This window comes from Papaver somniferum, chromosome 3 (assembly GCF_003573695.1).
Source record: "Papaver somniferum cultivar HN1 chromosome 3, ASM357369v1, whole genome shotgun sequence".
In the NCBI taxonomy this organism is placed as follows: Eukaryota; Viridiplantae; Streptophyta; class Magnoliopsida; order Ranunculales; family Papaveraceae; genus Papaver; species Papaver somniferum.
In genome coordinates, this window is record NC_039360.1 from 202082332 (window position 1) to 202100283 (window position 17952).

The following is a 17952-nucleotide window of genomic DNA, read 5'->3' on the forward strand; positions in this document are numbered from 1 at the left end:
AAGTAATTGAACCTGGTGATAGGGGTTATTCTTATGATAAAACTATTTCAACATTCTACCTTATTTCTTATTTGTTTGTTCGTAATGGGTGGAGTTTAATGAATGCTTGCTGTGAAGAATTCGTTTATGAGATTGCTGAGCTTGGGTACTGTTTAGCCTTGTTAATTGAGTATTCAAATATGCCTTTGCTTGTGAAAAATGGTGTCAGTAGTGATGTTGGCCAACTATTTTATAAAAGGCCCCAACAAAGCAGAATTCTCTGGACCATTTTGATTTTCCAAGTGCTAAGACAAAGTGAGTCTGGAAATGCATACACATTATTTGATTCAATTTTAATGGCTTCCGACAATGGAAAATTTGTTCATGAGATTCTTTGTGAGCATGGGTTAGAATCAGATCCTTTGTTTTGTGCTTCAACTTATTTGGTGTCTGTTACAACTGGTGGCAATGGTCAGTTAATTTTGGAATCGTCACAAGGACATCGTACAATACTGAATAATTGTTTGTCTATTTGGATGCTAATGTGTGAGATTAAGAATGTTAATGAGTTGTTTCATCAAATGCTTGATATATGGGACAATGCAACTTTTATTTTTCAGTTGAAGTATGTTTTGCCTGATGCATTTTTTGGTTGTTAGTTTGAGTCCTTGGTTGTTGGTTTTATTCGACTCCGTAAAGAAGTATTTAACCCGACATATACTTCATATATCCTATATCATGAGGTGCAACAGTCCAGGGTAATCCTATATCATGAGGTGAAAAATTGTTGATATAGGATATACTTCATCTATCATATATCATGAGGTGCAACAGTCCAGGGTTAGCAATGTGCACCGGATTCTTTTGAACAAGTTTCACAAATTTTCAGTGTTTATATTCTCAGTTCACACATATGTTAGCACTCGTTTCCATCTTGCAAGAATTGATACTTGTAAGCACTCTACATTACTTAGTTCTAAAATTTTTTGGTGGTTTATGATCCAAGAGAGAGTGATACTGACAGCAACACACTTCAATTGGAGTTCTCTGCACCTTGAGTTCAATATTTTAGGAAGGGGGTTATCTGTGCATTCTCTATTACATGAGCCTGATATCTATAGTAGTTGTCTGCTGCCAGTGGGTGTTATAATGATAACTCAAATCTTCATGGTTGTATTTCAGCTTCTTCAAATACTGTTGTGGGTAGGATACTTACGATGGAAGTTCAGGTTGGTTCCACCTATATTGTGTAGTGTGAGAGACATTAGCTGGATGAATAAAAAAATTTCAATGGGGTGTCGTGACATAAACCGGAATTCTGAAAGCAATTGGTTTTACAAGGCCGAGATCCACAATAAATTTGCAGTATCTATTCGAAAGAGTAATCTGTTTCTGACAAGTTTATGGAGCTCATGGAATACTAGTGGTATTATATGGCCTTTCACTGACTTACCGAGAACTTCTGTTTCTTTTGGTTATGGTCGTTTTTTGTTTGATAGAGGTAAAATGCTTGACAAGAGAGTGATGGCATCTGCAGCAGCTGGTGATGCTAAACTCAACTGTGCGATGACAAGGATTTCTCCTCCGGTTAGCAACGTACATGGGTTTATAACAAGGAAATTTTTTGCAGAGAGTTATGCTGTCAATTTTGTCATAATGTTTATATATGAGGTGCACATCCATTCTGCAGTCTGAGACCTGATAGAGGTTAGTCTATAGCTTACTTCCAAAGCGTCTGTCACTATCAAACTCTGGAGGATGACCAAATGGTGAAGCAGCAACATCATATCATACCCAACAGTGAACTTTGTGGTTATATTAATGCATACCCAACAGTGAGCTTTGAAGTTGATGACACAGGGTCAACTTAATTTAAAACAATTAATACTCTTGAGTTCATTCTCACGGTGGGCAAATGTCATGTACCAGGCACGGAAAAGGAGTGCATGCTCACCAACATGCTCATACGATCCTTATCATTACCCTTCATCCTTGGGGACAAGGATGCATTAAAGGGGAGTGGAAAGTCCTGTACCAGGCATGGCAAAGGAGTACCCTTATCCTATATATGTCTGTCCATAGTAATAATAGTGTTGTTTAGTATAGTTAGGAATGGTATTTAGTAGTGGGTTGTACTGGTCGGTTGAGATGTAACCACCCGGTGAAATATTAGCCCTTGGATGGTAAGGGAAGAAATGCCAATCTTTATAAGCCATAGTCTGTAATGAAAAATGGAAGTCAAGTTTAGTCAAATTCAATCGTTTATTCGATTTAGGTTGTGTTCTTCGGAACCAGAGAGGTTTATCCTCAATCTATCTATCCCATCCTGTTATCCATCCTGTTATGTACATCTAGGTACATAACATGATACTAGTTGTATAAGCTAGATTCGATTCTCCTTTAACCTTAGGTTTATTCTCGAGACCCTGTAGGTTAACGATTTGAAGACTCCATTGGGATTGTGAATCCAGACCGATACAACTTTCTTGTAGTTGTGTGATATGATCTTGCTGTTTCTATCGTATTGAGTACAATCGTAACGGTTGGCTTGAGATTGATATCTTTGATAGTAAAGATATAAAAGAAATCACAAACATCTTCGTCTCATCGTTTGTGATTCCACAATATCTTCTTTCGCCGCGTCAATTAAGATCACTGTGAGGTGATTGATAATACTAGGCTGTTCTTCGGGAATATAAGTCCGGGTTATCAATTGGTTCCTGTTCACCTTGATTTATCAAAAGACGGAACATAACTTGTAGGTATTTTTATGGGAGACAGATTTATCTATTATCGTAGATTTTTCTATGTAATACAGATTTGTTTATTAAAGTCTTCGACTTTGGGTCGTAGCAACTCTTAGTTGTTGGTGAGATCAGCTAAGGGAATCAAATGCGTAGTATCCTTCTGGGATCAGAGACGTAAGGAGCGCAACTGTACCTTGGATCAGTGTGAGATTGATTTGGGTTCAACTACAGTCTAGACTGAAGTTAGTTTGTAGTAGGCTAGTGTCTGTAGCGGCTTAATACAATGTGTGTTCAATCTGGACTAGGTCCCGGGATTTTTCTGCATTTGCGGTTTCCTCGTCAACAAAACTTATGGTGTCTGTGTTATTTCTTTTCCGCATTATATTTTGTTATATAATTGAAATATCACAGGTTGTGATTTTGAGTCACTCAATTAGAATATCCAACCTTTGGTTGTTGATTTACATTGATTGATACTTGAACATTGGTCTTTGGTACCGTTCAAGTGATTTCTCTTGTATTCAATTAGACTCGCATATTTCTATTTGCTTGAGTAAGAATTGAATCGAGAAAGAGAGATATAACTCTTTGATATACTTTATTAAGATTGAGTCTAGTTGATTCTCTTATAAGTATATTATAGTTTGTCTATACAGATTGCTAAGCGAATTATTGTGTGTGGTTGTTGTACCCCCACTTTTTCACCTTTGTGTATGACTTAAGATATCTTTATCTTGAAAAGAATCTAAGGAGTTGTTACCAAACAGATTCGTTGTTCCTTTGCTGTTTGGAATATGATCCAAAGGAATTGTATCAGTGCGTGAATCTTGAAGTCGGAAGCGCATGGATACTGAGGGAACTAAGTAGCTAGGGGTAGTCTGCTTGGTCTCAACTATACGAATTTGGTTTAGATTTTGTATAGCGGCTTAATTCTCAGAGTATTCAAATTTAGACTAGGTCCCAGGGTTTTTCTGCATTTGCAGTTTCCTCGTTAACAAAATCTTGTTGTGTCTTTTACTTTGATTTCCGCATTATAATTGTTATTATAATAAAGTAAAAATATACATATGTTAAACTCCATCAAACTTGATAGTGATCCTATAGAGTTTGGTTATTACCGAACCTCCTATCAAGTATCACCTTTGATTGTTGTATTGTCTCGATCTCGTATCCATAGACGATCACACAAAGTGTGAATACCGAAGTTGTTGTATTGTCTCGACTTTGTCCATAGATGATCACACTTGGTAAGAGGACTTATAGGTTAAAACAAAAAGGTTGTGGTGTATTTGGGTACCCTCGTCTTTTCAAACTTGGCAAGCCACGACCAAGTCCATGGCATAGCTCATGGGACCTTGGCCAGCCACGACAAAGTCCATGGCATATCTAAAAATGGTTCATGGGACCTTGGACACCACGGCCAAGTCCATGGCATAGATACTATTTCCACATAGGAAGTTGGCCAGCCACGACCAAATCCATAACATATCACGTACTACTCCCACATGTCATAAACACGTGGTGGCCAAGTTCACAAGACCTTAGCATGCTAATACGAGTCTCATCCAATCAAAAATCTCTATTCCAACCGGCTAAGTTCATTAAATCCTAAAAATTATGATTAATCTTAATCTAAGTGGTTGGGACAATTAGATCACGACCAAAACTCTCAACTCAACCACTTAGGTTGAGACAAACACTCGTACAGGCCATAAACGCTTCATGGCAAGTTCACAAAACCCTAATACGCTATTAGGGGCCATGGCCAATCAACGGCTTAAAAAGATTTGGTCTCAGCTTAGCTACACCAATTTCAACTTAGCTCCAGCAATCCTAGTTGAAATAGAGATCCCATTCCAATAGCCTTAACCGAATTGAGGTCAAAACCTAATTCTCGGCTATGGCCAAGTTGCGCCACGCCTATGCCCTAATGGCCAACAACGAGCCACAACTAAAATATGCACTGGCCCAACCACCACGGTTGGCCATTAACATGCTAGAATGATGTACATAACCTAATTAAACCTAAACTTGCGACATCTACATTTATACTTTCATCTTCTTTCATGCTCCACTCAAAATTATTGTTTTCGTTCCCTCCAGTTGCGTAATTATTTCTCTTTTTGATAGAATTTTCGTATCTTTTCACTGTAACTCGTAGTTGTGTACTACTATAATATGTTCTTTGTCTTGAAATTGTAAATATGTTTCGTATATCTTTGATACCTTAGGATTTTGAGACTATTTATTATTGATTAATTATCTTCTCGACATCCTCAATCGGTAGTTTAAATTAATTGATGGATAGATCTTGATATCGACTGTTATGGGATTGTGTTCGATCTGTTTTCTAGTGTGGAAGCTTGAGACGATGGCAGTTGTTTGTGGGTTGGTTCTAGTATCTTTCCATAGATGATGGCGGCAGTTGTTTATGGAGGATATGGGTTTGATTAATTGCAGCTGATGTCTTTATGCTGAGAGGTCATCTCTTAATCTTGGATCTCAAATGATTAATGATTTTAGATTCGTAAAGATGCTGATTAAACTTTGTAGACCGCTGAAGATTGGACTTAAACAATTAGTATTTTTTGATTTGTAATGATGTGTTGATGAAACTTCGTAGACCATTGAAGACTTTTATGATAATCAATCTGTAAACTAGAAATGAACATGAGACCAAAAAAAAAAGGAACTGAACATAAGATACCCGTTTAATACCCGGAACCGGTAGGTACCCAACTGTTTTATAGGGTATGGTTCTGGAACCACTAATTTAGGAATCAGACCTGGAACTGGAAAAAATAAAAGGGTCCGATTTTGGGTAAAATTATACCTGTGAGGACCCGGATCCATTGACAGCCCTGACAAAAATGATAAGAATAGGAAGGATTTGGTTGAAACAAGTAGCTCAAAAATTTTGAAGCACACAAATTGAAGGGTGATAGTTTGAACTACCGGTAATTTCAGAAGTTGCGCTTATGATTGAGGATGCACCACATGAGGAAGAATATGATTATGAAGAAGAGATTGAAGAAGGAAAAAAAAGAAGAATTTGTTGTTCAAGGAAAAAGGAAAAGAATTGTTGTTGCTTCATCGACTACACATCACCACAACCAACATATGTCCAAACTGCACCAACCAAGAAAAATCGGAACAACATCTACTCTTTGAATGCAACAATTCAAGAGCAATCTGGAAACTCATCATTACTCATCTAGCAAGAGGTTTGGAATACAACAATACTCAACAACACCATCGATCAGGAAGACATGCACAGCACAGGCAACATCAACGACAACAACAACATCAACAACATGCCACAAATAGCAACCCTATGTTCGCCACAAACATATGCGACATATTAAACAACATACACCCAGAGTCAACAACGGAGTGGCACATATGGCTGGAGATAAATGCAACAGTGTACAAACGACAGAGGCAAAATCCAATGTGAACCTTCCAGCTCATAATGGTAATGTATGAAGAATATCAACGAGCACAGAAATACATGTCACCTATCATGGTGATAGACACATTTTTGTGTCTAATTTGTCCTCAATGTTCTGTATTGTTGGTACTCGATTTTCTACTTATTATGGTGTTTTATGTGTTTGTAGGTATTTTTGGAAAATAAACATTTTTGGAAAATTCAGCTCGAAAAATTGGTATAGGCACCTGGAGGACACATGTTATTCGGACTCTCAGTTTTTGATAAGGGGCACCCCCAGGGAGCCAACTGCTAATTGCACCCCATTACTGGTTAAGGGGGCTCCATCTTCTTCCTTGATTTGAAAAGAAAAATTGGAGGGAAATTTGGTTTCAACGGTAAAGGATTTATTATCTTTAAGATAAGAATATCTTCTTGCCTTACAAACATGAAGTTTTGAAGAAAAAGGAAGTTATCTTGTATTAAACAAGAAAGATATCCATAGAAGATTTTATCTTGGATTTTATTCTGCGAATTAAAGAAGATGTGGGTTTAGTAAAGAAATATATAGAATAAAGAGAAGGAAAAATTCTTGAAGATATTTTTAATTAAAAAGAAGAAGATTTTGGAGTTATGAAAGAATATATTTGAGTGATGTGTATTTGTGTGTATAAATAGAGAGCTAGAGAGCACATTTCTGGGGAGTTTTGGGAGAGAAAAGAAAATCGCTGCTTTAATAATTTTCTCACATTTTCATCATTTGTAAACCACTTTTTGAGCCATGAATAAATATTTTAAGTGTGTTTTCGACGTGATGAGCTAATCCCCAAACACTGGGACGACGGAGGAAGACGAGTGTCATACATGGGTAAAATTATTTAATTCTTTTTAAGACTTTTGCATCAATTTCAATTGAAATATGATTTGAATTAATTGGTTGTCATTTAATTTGATGAAGTATGCTTAGCTTAAATGTTTTGATACATCATGCTTAGGATTTACAACTAATCTTTTGAGAATCTACCTTGGCAAAATCAGAGTCCATGTTAATTTTATTTATTGAGCTTTAATTGTTGAGAATAAATAAATCGGACCCTATGTTATGAATTCGACGAAATCCTAGTCCCAGTAACTCTCTTCATCTTGTGGCAATATTTTGTATATATTTTTCTTTTATTTTAGTTTATTAATTCTTAAAATCAATCTCATCAAGTCCGAGTGAACGACAACTCTATTTACCACTATCTAAAATTTGATCACATGGCAAATGGACCAACAATTGTGAGACGCCAACAACAAAGAACGACTACCTCAACTATCTACATAGGATGGAATGCACCAGACCTCCATTGGATCAAGATAAACACAGACGACGCATCAAAAGGAAATCCGGGACCAGCGGGAGTAGGAAATATGCAGAGACACTGAAGGAAACATACTGAAGGCTATGGAAGCACCACTAGGGATAACCACAATAATTCAGGCGGAAACATGGGGATTACTGTTAGCAGCAAGGATAGTTACTCAACATCAATGGGAGAGGATTTGGTTTGAGGTTGATTCACAAGCATTAGTAACTCTTATACAAACACGGGACCCAAAACCTTGGTACCTAAGAAATATGCTCACAGAAATCAAAGCACTCATGCGTGACACTCCAAGCTACAAAATTACACATACTTGGAGAGAGGAAAACCGGGCGACTGGCGAACTAGAAAATAAGGCCGTTAAAGATCAAATCCAGAGCACGATAGCGACAACAACAACAACAACCAGCTGGGAATTCACATGTCCATCCTTTATACAAGACATTGTATTTAATGACCGGATTGGCACCACCTATCCTAGAGTTGTAGCATTTATCCTTTAAATAAATAAATGGTTACCCAGTTCAATAAAAAACTGTAGGAAAATAAGTCGATGAAGAAACCTAACTGAAATGCAAGAATATTCTTAAAGGCAGAGATATGTTGTTTCCTAAAGTAAAACATCTTGTTCAACTATTGTTTCATTGAATGAGTTGTTTCCAAAAGAGATCAACATCTTGAGTCAGGATAAAAGTTGTCATGTAATTGGATATGACATGCCGACGTGGAAGTCCTAAACTTGTCATGTTAGGACAAACACACTCTTCTCGATCAAAGTTTTCTAACTCAAAATGTTGCACTTCATACATGATCTTATCAGTTGCATAATGCGACACTTTAAAAGTAATTCCCTGAAGCCAGTCATTGTCTAACCATTTGACTTGTTTTCTAGATCACATTTTTTCAAAATTCTCCTTAACTCTATCGAGATCACGGAGGAAATAATCGTGCATAGCGTGGAATACCGTAACAAATCAACCATCACAACTATGAAGCTTTTTCTTCAACCGGATGTGAGATGACTCCGCCATACTCATAGGTTGGTTGTCAAAGTGTTTATATTAGTTCATGATAGCTGATACAAACTTCTCGTTGTACGGAGTCAACCAATTGTCCAACAAATATTTCACAACACTTGGATAACTTTTCCAATAAGCCAATAATATACGATCTCGTTCTTCATAATCGTCCACGGTGATAGAATATTGCATGGCTTCTCATTCCGATTTGAAAGTAGCCTATTTTAGTTCCGCCAACTTGTCATCCTTCTTGAATTTTTCGTTGGCTTTCTCTTGTTGATCTACCGGTAGTTTCTTTATTCTTTTCATTTCACTTTTCTTTGCTGGAAGAATAATGGTCTTGCACTTAGTTTCAATATTATTTCATAAGTGGAATGTGCAAAGAAGGTTATGAGCATCTGGGAAAACCCAGTCTATTGTATTCGACAATGCTTGTTTCTTGTTTGGTAATAAACACCTTTGAAGTAGAATAAATTCACTTGTTCGAGTTCCCACACATAACTCTCTTCGATATCTTCTTTCAGTAAGTAAAGTGAAACACTAAAAGGAGAGTTTGTGGAAGTTTTTCCAACCATATTTAAGATCGGGATATCATGCTTGTTGGTTTTGTATGTGCAATCCGTTAGAAGCACTTGATTGGGGCACCGCGCCAACTTTATAAACTCTGGATGAGCCAATAAAAGTTTTTTTTTTCTTCCGTCCTCATCATGGAAAACCGAGTAATTATGTTTCTCCCGCAAATACCTTAATTGTTGCATTTGATTCATTTATTCTCATTGCTCACTTTTCAATTTCGCCTTGGCGTTGTGGATGATTAGAAGAATAGAAGCATTTAGTGGGTTTCTGAGCTTTATGTGATCGAGTATATCAATAGGTTTCATACGTTTTGGGGTTATGGAATCTACGATCTGCTCTTGTGCTTTGGTCAGTCGTGCAGCATAAGGATGTGCTAGAAAACTCTACGATATTAGGTGGTTATGACGACCGCATACAACTTTCTCTGAAAACCACCTTTTTTGCGAGTTGACTTTAAATTGAAGCTTGAAAGGGAGTTTGGTATTCTTAGTGAAAGTAGTATTCTTTCTGTTCGTTTTTCTTTTATATTCGCTACCCTTTTTGGCATGACTTTTATGCTCTTCACTACACTCGCAAACCTTTTGAAAGTTGGGGTTATTCGTTTGACCGTTACAAACTATCACACACATGATTAACTTGCCACGTTCTCTAATTCATTTCTTTTCTTCGTGTTTCGTTTCCCATGTCTACATGTTCCAAGAACACGAAGTTAGAAAAAAAAACATAGTGATATGGTCCAAAGGAATGAGAAACATATCTTTTACAAAGGCCCTACCAAGTCATTCAGATAGTGATGGGTAGCATCTGCAGTTAGAATTTCATTTCCATCAAGTTAAGCATCCATTAGGTGAGGTGGAAGCACGATTTGTCAACCAAAATATCACAATATTAGTCCAAATGAAGACAAAAAAACTATACATGCGTACAGGTTTTTAGAACCACAAACCAAGCCGTAAATTAAATTGTCAGTCGTAATATTTAAATTCCTAGTCGCAAAAACAAAATCCAACTGTGGATGGGGAAAAACGGTTTGCTGGTTTTTTAGGGAAGTGAAGAGTCGAGTGTGTTGTCGAGACTCCTCGACCGAGCAAACTGCTGAACCTCACACAGATGCACTGCAAAGGGAGTGCTTAGATTCGAGAGATCAATCTGTAGGACTCTGGCTTAAACCAAGTCAATGGCCGTTCCAGAATCAATTAGGTCGCAAAGAGGGAGATGGGTTGATCTGTAGGAGGGAAGCTGAGAATTGTGTGGAATCAATGATGATCAAGGATTGTGGATGTGTTGAAGGTTTCTGCAATAATGATGAACTATTGAGTTCGAATAAGTTCTGTAGATTGATGAAATCCTGAGAGTAATTGCTCGAGAAATTATATGTCGACAATTGCTGATGATAGTCATCATTCGTTGTCCTCAATCATGGATTCAGAGACTTATTTATATTGTCAGAGTCGTGAACACCTTGATCCCTGTAAGTGTGACGGTTTCTTGAGTGAAAGAGTGGGAAAGTGGGAGATCGTGGTGAAACCAGTTCCAGATTGTGCGGAGACTTGGTTGATCATTCACCCACTACTTTGCTAACTCCTTCAACCGTTGACACGACTTACTCACATTTGTCGTTGTGGATGAATCCACGTGATGTAGGCCGCCAGACCAAAACCTAATTGATATCCCCCAATTTGACGTGATTGACGTCTCACGAATCGTGGAGTCTGCATGACAGACGTGTATTAATTAGTCAGTTGTTGACTGATTAGACATTGAGTCTAGGTTTTGTTGAATCGAGCATGATTGACGAATGCTCAGCGATTCATGAATGTTAATATTGCTCGTCTGAGCGAATATTATAAATTTAACGAGTTGTTGAATATTGATGAGTTACTGACTATATGTGGAATATTCGAGCAACTGAGCAAGTATTGCTCGATTCGACGAGTTATGATAAATTACTGAATATTGATAGTTGGATCAATATTCGAGCAACTGAGCAAGTATTACTCAATTCGACGAAATTATGATAAATTACTTAATATTTATAGTTGGATCAATATTCGAGCAACTGACCAAGTACTGCTCAACTCGACGAATTACTGATAAATTACTGAATATTGATAGTTGGATCAATATTCGAACAATTGAGAAAGTATTGCTCAATTCGACGAATTACTGATAAATTACTGAATATTGATAGTGGATCAATATTCGAGCAACTGAGCAAGTATTTCTCAATTTGACGAATTACTGATAAATTACTGAATATTGATAGTTGATCAATATTCGAGCAACTGAGCAAGTATTGCTCAATTCGACGAATTATTTATTTATTGGTGACGTGACCCAATAAAATATTAAAATTAAAATATTTGTAGATTACCGAATATATATAATTAATCCGCGTGTTGTTTGTTGGATCAACATAAATTTATTTAGTGTTTGAACTTGCTCAGAATGATGATTTGTTGAGCGTTTGTTCGAAAACCCTAATTTTGAGAAATTGCTCATTAGTTGACGAATTGCTGAAAATAGGTCATGAGCGAAGGAGGGACCGACCACATGGTACTATGGACGTCCATGTGATGCCCAATTGCTCGAGTGAGCGTACACTAGGGTGTTGGGTTGACCGGTTGGTGAAGGAATGACGATTAAATGTTGGTTTCATCATTTATTGAAATAGTGCTCGATTGAGCATTAGGTGATAAAAACTTAATTATATAAATGAGGGACCAACCAAGATGGCATGAGACCGGCCCTTGGTGGTCATGGGACCTCTGATGGGAGTTTGCGCAAACTCTGAGTTAGTTGTGAAGAGTTTGGACCCAATATGAGCGATTGCACAAATTAGGTCAAAAGTGTGAAAACGTGTGGGACCGGCTTGTTGCAAGCCTTATAGCCGCCCTTGGTACTCTGATGATGGAACATCCGTCAAATCTTCTTGCTCAGAACTTTATTTGTTGGAGAGATGTGCAACAAAAGACGCTTTTGTTTGTATTCATGTTTTTAGCATGGGTCCATGCTATCGCTTCATATCTTGGATCTTCCTGATTATGTGAAACTTGGTATATGTTCAGGTTGAACGTATTTTCACCTTGAGAGTGATGTAGACATAAGCATCTCTGAGCGTTCCTTCATGGTTTCTGACTGAGACAGGAGCATGAGTGGCTTCTTGTCGAGTGATGCCTGCTGAGAGTCTTTATAGGAGTAATATTGATCGTTGTGCCAACGTCGATTAGCACTCTTCTGAATTCATTTCCCTTGAGATGCACTGTGGTGAGCAGTCTCCAGTCATGCATCTCCTTATCTGTTGCTGGAGGTTCAGGGAGTATCTCCTGAATGTCTAATCGTTTCCCAGATACGATGTGGTTCAATGCAACAAATATATCATTTCTTTGAGATTTCGGTAAGTATAGTAACTCACAGACATGCTCAACCATGGATTGAACTGCTTCTTTGACCGGCTGCTCAGAGATTGTGAAGGTTCTGAATGGGAAAGGATTATTATGTACTCCTTCAGTCCATATGAAGTTATTATGGATCCACATTCTCTTTGAAAATATTACAGTCGCATGTTGGATGATTGGTGAACTTATGAAGGCATTAGTACCTGGGATTATTCATTTCTTCTTCAGCTGGCTGTCTCTAGATGAATGTCAATTTGGTTGCACCATCTTGAATCCAGACTTCCAGTAACTCGATCACTTCTTCAATGAGAAGAGGAAAGTTTGAGTTTTTCTGTTCATTTCCTCGTTTGTTGATGCAGGTTTGAGGTTCGTGCATTTCAGGATTGGTTATCCTTTCTTTGCGCTTCCGAAGGATCCCGAGAGAGTGTAAAAGTATGTTTCTGCTGTGGTGTGTCGGTTCTCCTCTTGCTTCATTCAGCAACAATGTTCATGGAAGGTTGGAAGTTGTGTTGTCTGTTGAAGAGACGCTGAGTATCACGAGGTTCTCAGTCTAGGTATTTTTCTTTCCAGCAAAGCATGCGCGGTAGTTGCTGACTGCTTGGATGTTTCATGAAGTTCTGAGAAAGTCTGGAATCACAGATTATCCAGCAAAGCTCTGTAGATTGGGATCATTCCGTTGTGTTCATGCTTTCCTAGTGCCTCCAGGGATCGAGAGACGTGTTCTCGAGCGTTCCTTGTTCCATTGTATAGTGTGAACATTGGGGATGTGTAGCCCTTCGGGAAAGGAATTCTTTGCGTAGAAGCAAGGTATAGAGGTTGATGACGATGAACAGAAGATGCTTTGTCTTTTCCTCGATCCTCCATGAAGCGTTCCAGGTCCTCACGAGTGATGAAGCCTGCAGGTTCCTTTGTTGGTGGGTTATCTTCTCCTGAGTTTTCTCTGACATCTTGTCAGTGAGAGTTTTGTGATAATTGCACAGATCTTTCTGTGTTGTATCCATGTCAATTTGATTTTTGGCGAGAATTTACCGGGCCTTCATGAGATCAGCTGTGGTGGGCGGATTTTCTCCGACTTCCTTGGGATGCCGGCCAAAGAGAAGATGATTTCCAGTGTTGGTTTGAGGAGGAGTGATATCACCAGCGCGTTGTTGGAAGCAAGAATAGTTTCTGGAGTACCACCATTGTTGATAGCGTTAGCGTTGTTTGTGATAGGATTTGTAACTGAACATGACCTAAGATCAACCATTTCGTGGAAATGTGAGATTGCAACTGAGAGATTAATCTCCCACTGTGGTCGCCAATCTGTGGATGGGGGAAAAAAGTTCGCTGGTTTTTTAGGGAAGTGAAGAGTCGAGCGTGTTGTCGAGACTCCTCGACCGAGCAAACTTCTGAACCTCACACAGATGCACTGCAAAGGTAGTGCTTAAATTCGAGAGCAATATGTAGGACTCTGGCCTAAACCTAGTCAATGGTCGTTCCAGAATCAATTCGGTCGCAAACAGGGAGATGGGTTGATCTGTAGAAGGGAAGCTGAGAATTGTGTGGAATCAATGATGATCAAGGATTGTGGATGTGTTAAAGGTTTCTGCAATAATGATGAACTGTTGAGTTCGAATAAGTTCTGTAGATTGATGAATTCGTGAGATTAATTGCTCGAAAATTCTATGTCTATAATTGCTGATGATAGTCATCATTCGTTGTCCTCAATCATGGATTCAGAGACTTATTTATATTGTCAGAGTCGTGAACACCTTGATCCCTGTAAGTGTGACGGTTTCTTGAGTGAAAGAGTGGGAAAGTGGGAGATCGTGGTGAAACCAGTTCCAGAGTGTGCGGAGACTTGGTTGATCATTCACCCACTACTTTGCTAACTCCTTCAACCGTTGACACGACTTACTCACATTTGTCGTTGTGGATGAATCCACGTGATGTAGGCCGCCAGACCAAAACCTAATTGATATCCCCCAATTTGACGTGATTGACGTCTCACGAATCGTGTATTAATTAGTCAGTTGTTGACTGATTAGACATTGAGTCTAGGTTTTGTTGAATCGAGCATGATTGACGAATGCTCAGCGATTCATGAATGTTAATATTGCTCGTCTGAGCGAATATTATAAATTTAACGAGTTGTTGAATATTGATGAGTTACTGACTATATGTGGAATATTCGAGCAACTGAGCAAGTATTGCTCGATTCGACGAGTGATAAATTACTGAATATTGATAGTTGGATCAATATTCGAGCAACTGAGCAAGTATTACTCAATTCGACGAAATTATGATAAATTACTTAATATTTATAGTTGGATCAATATTCGAGCAACTGAGCAAGTACTGCTCAACTCGACGAATTACTGATAAATTACTGAATATTGATAGTTGGATCAATATTCGAGCAATTGAGAAAGTATTGCTCAATTCGACGAACTATTGATAAATTACTGAATATTGATAGTGGATCAATATTCGAGCAACTGAGCAAGTATTGCTCAATTCGACGAATTATTTATTTATTGGTGACGTGACGTGACCTAATAAAATATTGATAGATTCCCGAATATTATATAATTAATCCGCGTGTTGTTTGTTGGATCAACATAAATTTATTTAGTGTTTGAACTTGCTCAGAATGATGATTTGTTGAGAGTTTGTTCGAAAACCCTAATTTTGAGCAATTGCTCATTAGTTGACGAATTGCTGAAAATAGGTCATGAGCGAAGGAGGGACCGACGACATGGAACTATGGACGTCCATGTGATGCCCAATTGCTCGAGTGAGCGTACACCAGGGTGTTGGGATGACCGGTTGGTGAAGGAATGACGATTAAATGTTGGTTTCATCATTTATTGAAATAGTGCTCGATTGAGCATTAGGTGATAAAAACTAATTATAGAAAAGTGAGGGACCGACCAAAGTGGCATGAGACCGGCCCTTGGTGGTCATGGCACCTCTGATGGGCGTTTGCGCAAACTCTGAGTCAGTTGTGAAGAGTTTGGACCCAATATGAGCGATTGCACAAATTAGGTCAAAAGTGTGAAAACGTGTGGGACCGGCTTGTTGCAAGCCTTAGAGCCGCCGTTGGTCAGTCAAGGGAGCATGCCCGTATCTCCATAATGCCCGCGTCTCAGTTATGAGAGTTTCAGCATTTTCTGATGTGCGTTTGAGCAATATTTCATATTTTCAGAAGAGTTCGATCTTTGCCTGAAATCCTCGATTTTGCTCAAATGAGCAAGTATGCTCGTTTGATCAATATTTTGTGAATATTAAAGTAATAATATTTAAATATATTTTTCGTGAGTAGCCTATTCGGTCGTGTGACCATGTTGACTTTTGGCTTTTTCATGGTTTGCACAATATTTGAGAAAATACGGAGAAACCATGATTTTTGCTAAAACTGGGGAGTTTCACAAGATGAGAAAAATAAAAATTTATGAAAGATTAGGGATTGCAAGGTGTGGGACCGGACACGGCTAGGGCATGGTCGGAAGGCTATGTTGCCCTGTCCCGCAACACATTTCCCTGTTTTTTATTATTATTTTTCGTGAAACTACACAAAATTGGGGAAACCACAAAATATGGAGAAACCATGAGTTTTGCTCAAACAAGGAAATTTGTTGATATGGAGGAGTCTTCATGAGTTTATGAAAACAACAAAAATAAGGAAAAATAATGGAGGAAGCATGGGACCGGCTAGGGCCCGGCTGACCGGCCGGTGGGCCCGACCCATGGGCGCTTCTCTATTATTTTAACATTATTATTTTCTCTCTCATGTTTTGTGCGGGATTCCTCATTTCTCCATATTTTGGATGCGCGTTCGCGCATTTGGGTACTCGTTCGTGCATCATTGTCGAGTACACTTGCACTATTTAACGAGGCTTATTTAGTGGTAGTCCAGATGCCCGATTGTTGAGTATTTATTACTAATTTATGAAATTCACTGGAGAATGATTCATGAAACTGAGTAATAAAAGTGAGTAGTTTTTTATTATCAATTCATAGGATCAGTCGTGGATTCGAAAATGAATTCAGAATAATAAAATAGGTATTACCATTCCATGGGATCGTGGATTCGACCATGAAATCAGAGTAATAAAATAAGTGGTGATATTACCATTTCATGAGACCAGCCGTGGGTTCGACCATGAAATCAGAGTAATATCTATTACCATTTCATGAGATCATCCGTGGATTCGATCATGAAATCGGAGTAATACATTTATCTATTACCATTTTGATCATAAAATAGGAGTAATGAGATAAGATAGATTATCTTCTAGGAATTCAGTGGTGAATGTCACGATAGAATTTAATCTCTTGCATATAGTCAGTGAATCAGCGAGTGTTGCCGATGTCCTGAAGATGTTATTGCTCTTAATCTTACGGAGAACCGTCTGGATCTATAAACGACCTCTCTCATGTAGTCAGGGAACAGTGAGTATCACCGATGTCCTGAAGACGTTATTGCTTTCAATATACGGAGAACCACCCAATTATGTTATTCTACATAGAGGGCACGACGAAATTCCAGGGATCGAACGCTCAGCTAGTGGAGGCTTTTCGAAAGGCATATTCACCGTGGCTTCGTAAAATATGAATTGGCGCTTGTCTGAAAGCCGTGTCAGAAACATGCATCATGGTTTTACGGTTTTTCCCTTTATTGAAAATCCACCATCTACACCAACACACGGGATTATTTACACAGTTCCCAAGTACATAAACGAACCTAACGATAGAAGCATTTACGGTTATTTGTAATTTGAAAAACCCAACTGTAAATTGTGCAATGAATATCCCCATGCACATAATGAGTTACACTTTGGTTTGGAATACCAATAACCCAACCGTAAGCTTTTTACGATTGGGCAATCATTATAACTGGTGTAAAATAGGGAAAACCCAATCGTAAAAAGATTACGGATACAGTTTGGAATGAAGGGGTAACTCAATCGTAATATGGTCTGTAAGGTAAAAATCTTGCATGTTTTTACGTACTTACGCTATTTTTGAGAAAAATTTAGCTTATTGCAGATATGTTAGAGGTATACCTGATCATTTTGGGCCATTGGTTCTTCAATTACTCGGTTTATTTCTTCAATTGGTTGAGATCGACCATCACTTTGGGTTTAAACCTCTCTACTATCTAAATAATCTTCCATATATGGATCTCCATCAAGAGGTATGTAATATCTGGTTTCTTTATCATATAAGGATTCACCCACCTCAAATTTGTCACTGGAATCACTCATTTTGGTTGAGTGAATCAAGATATAGGTTTTTCAAAGAAATCTCAAAAAAAAAAAAACATTTTCTCTTTACTTTTTCTTCCCACCAAAACTTAGATTTGGTTTATTTACTAAGTATAAAAGAAACTCATTAGTTTATCATTAGTTAATTAGATTATCAGCACTAACTAAATGAGGGAAATTTAGCCAT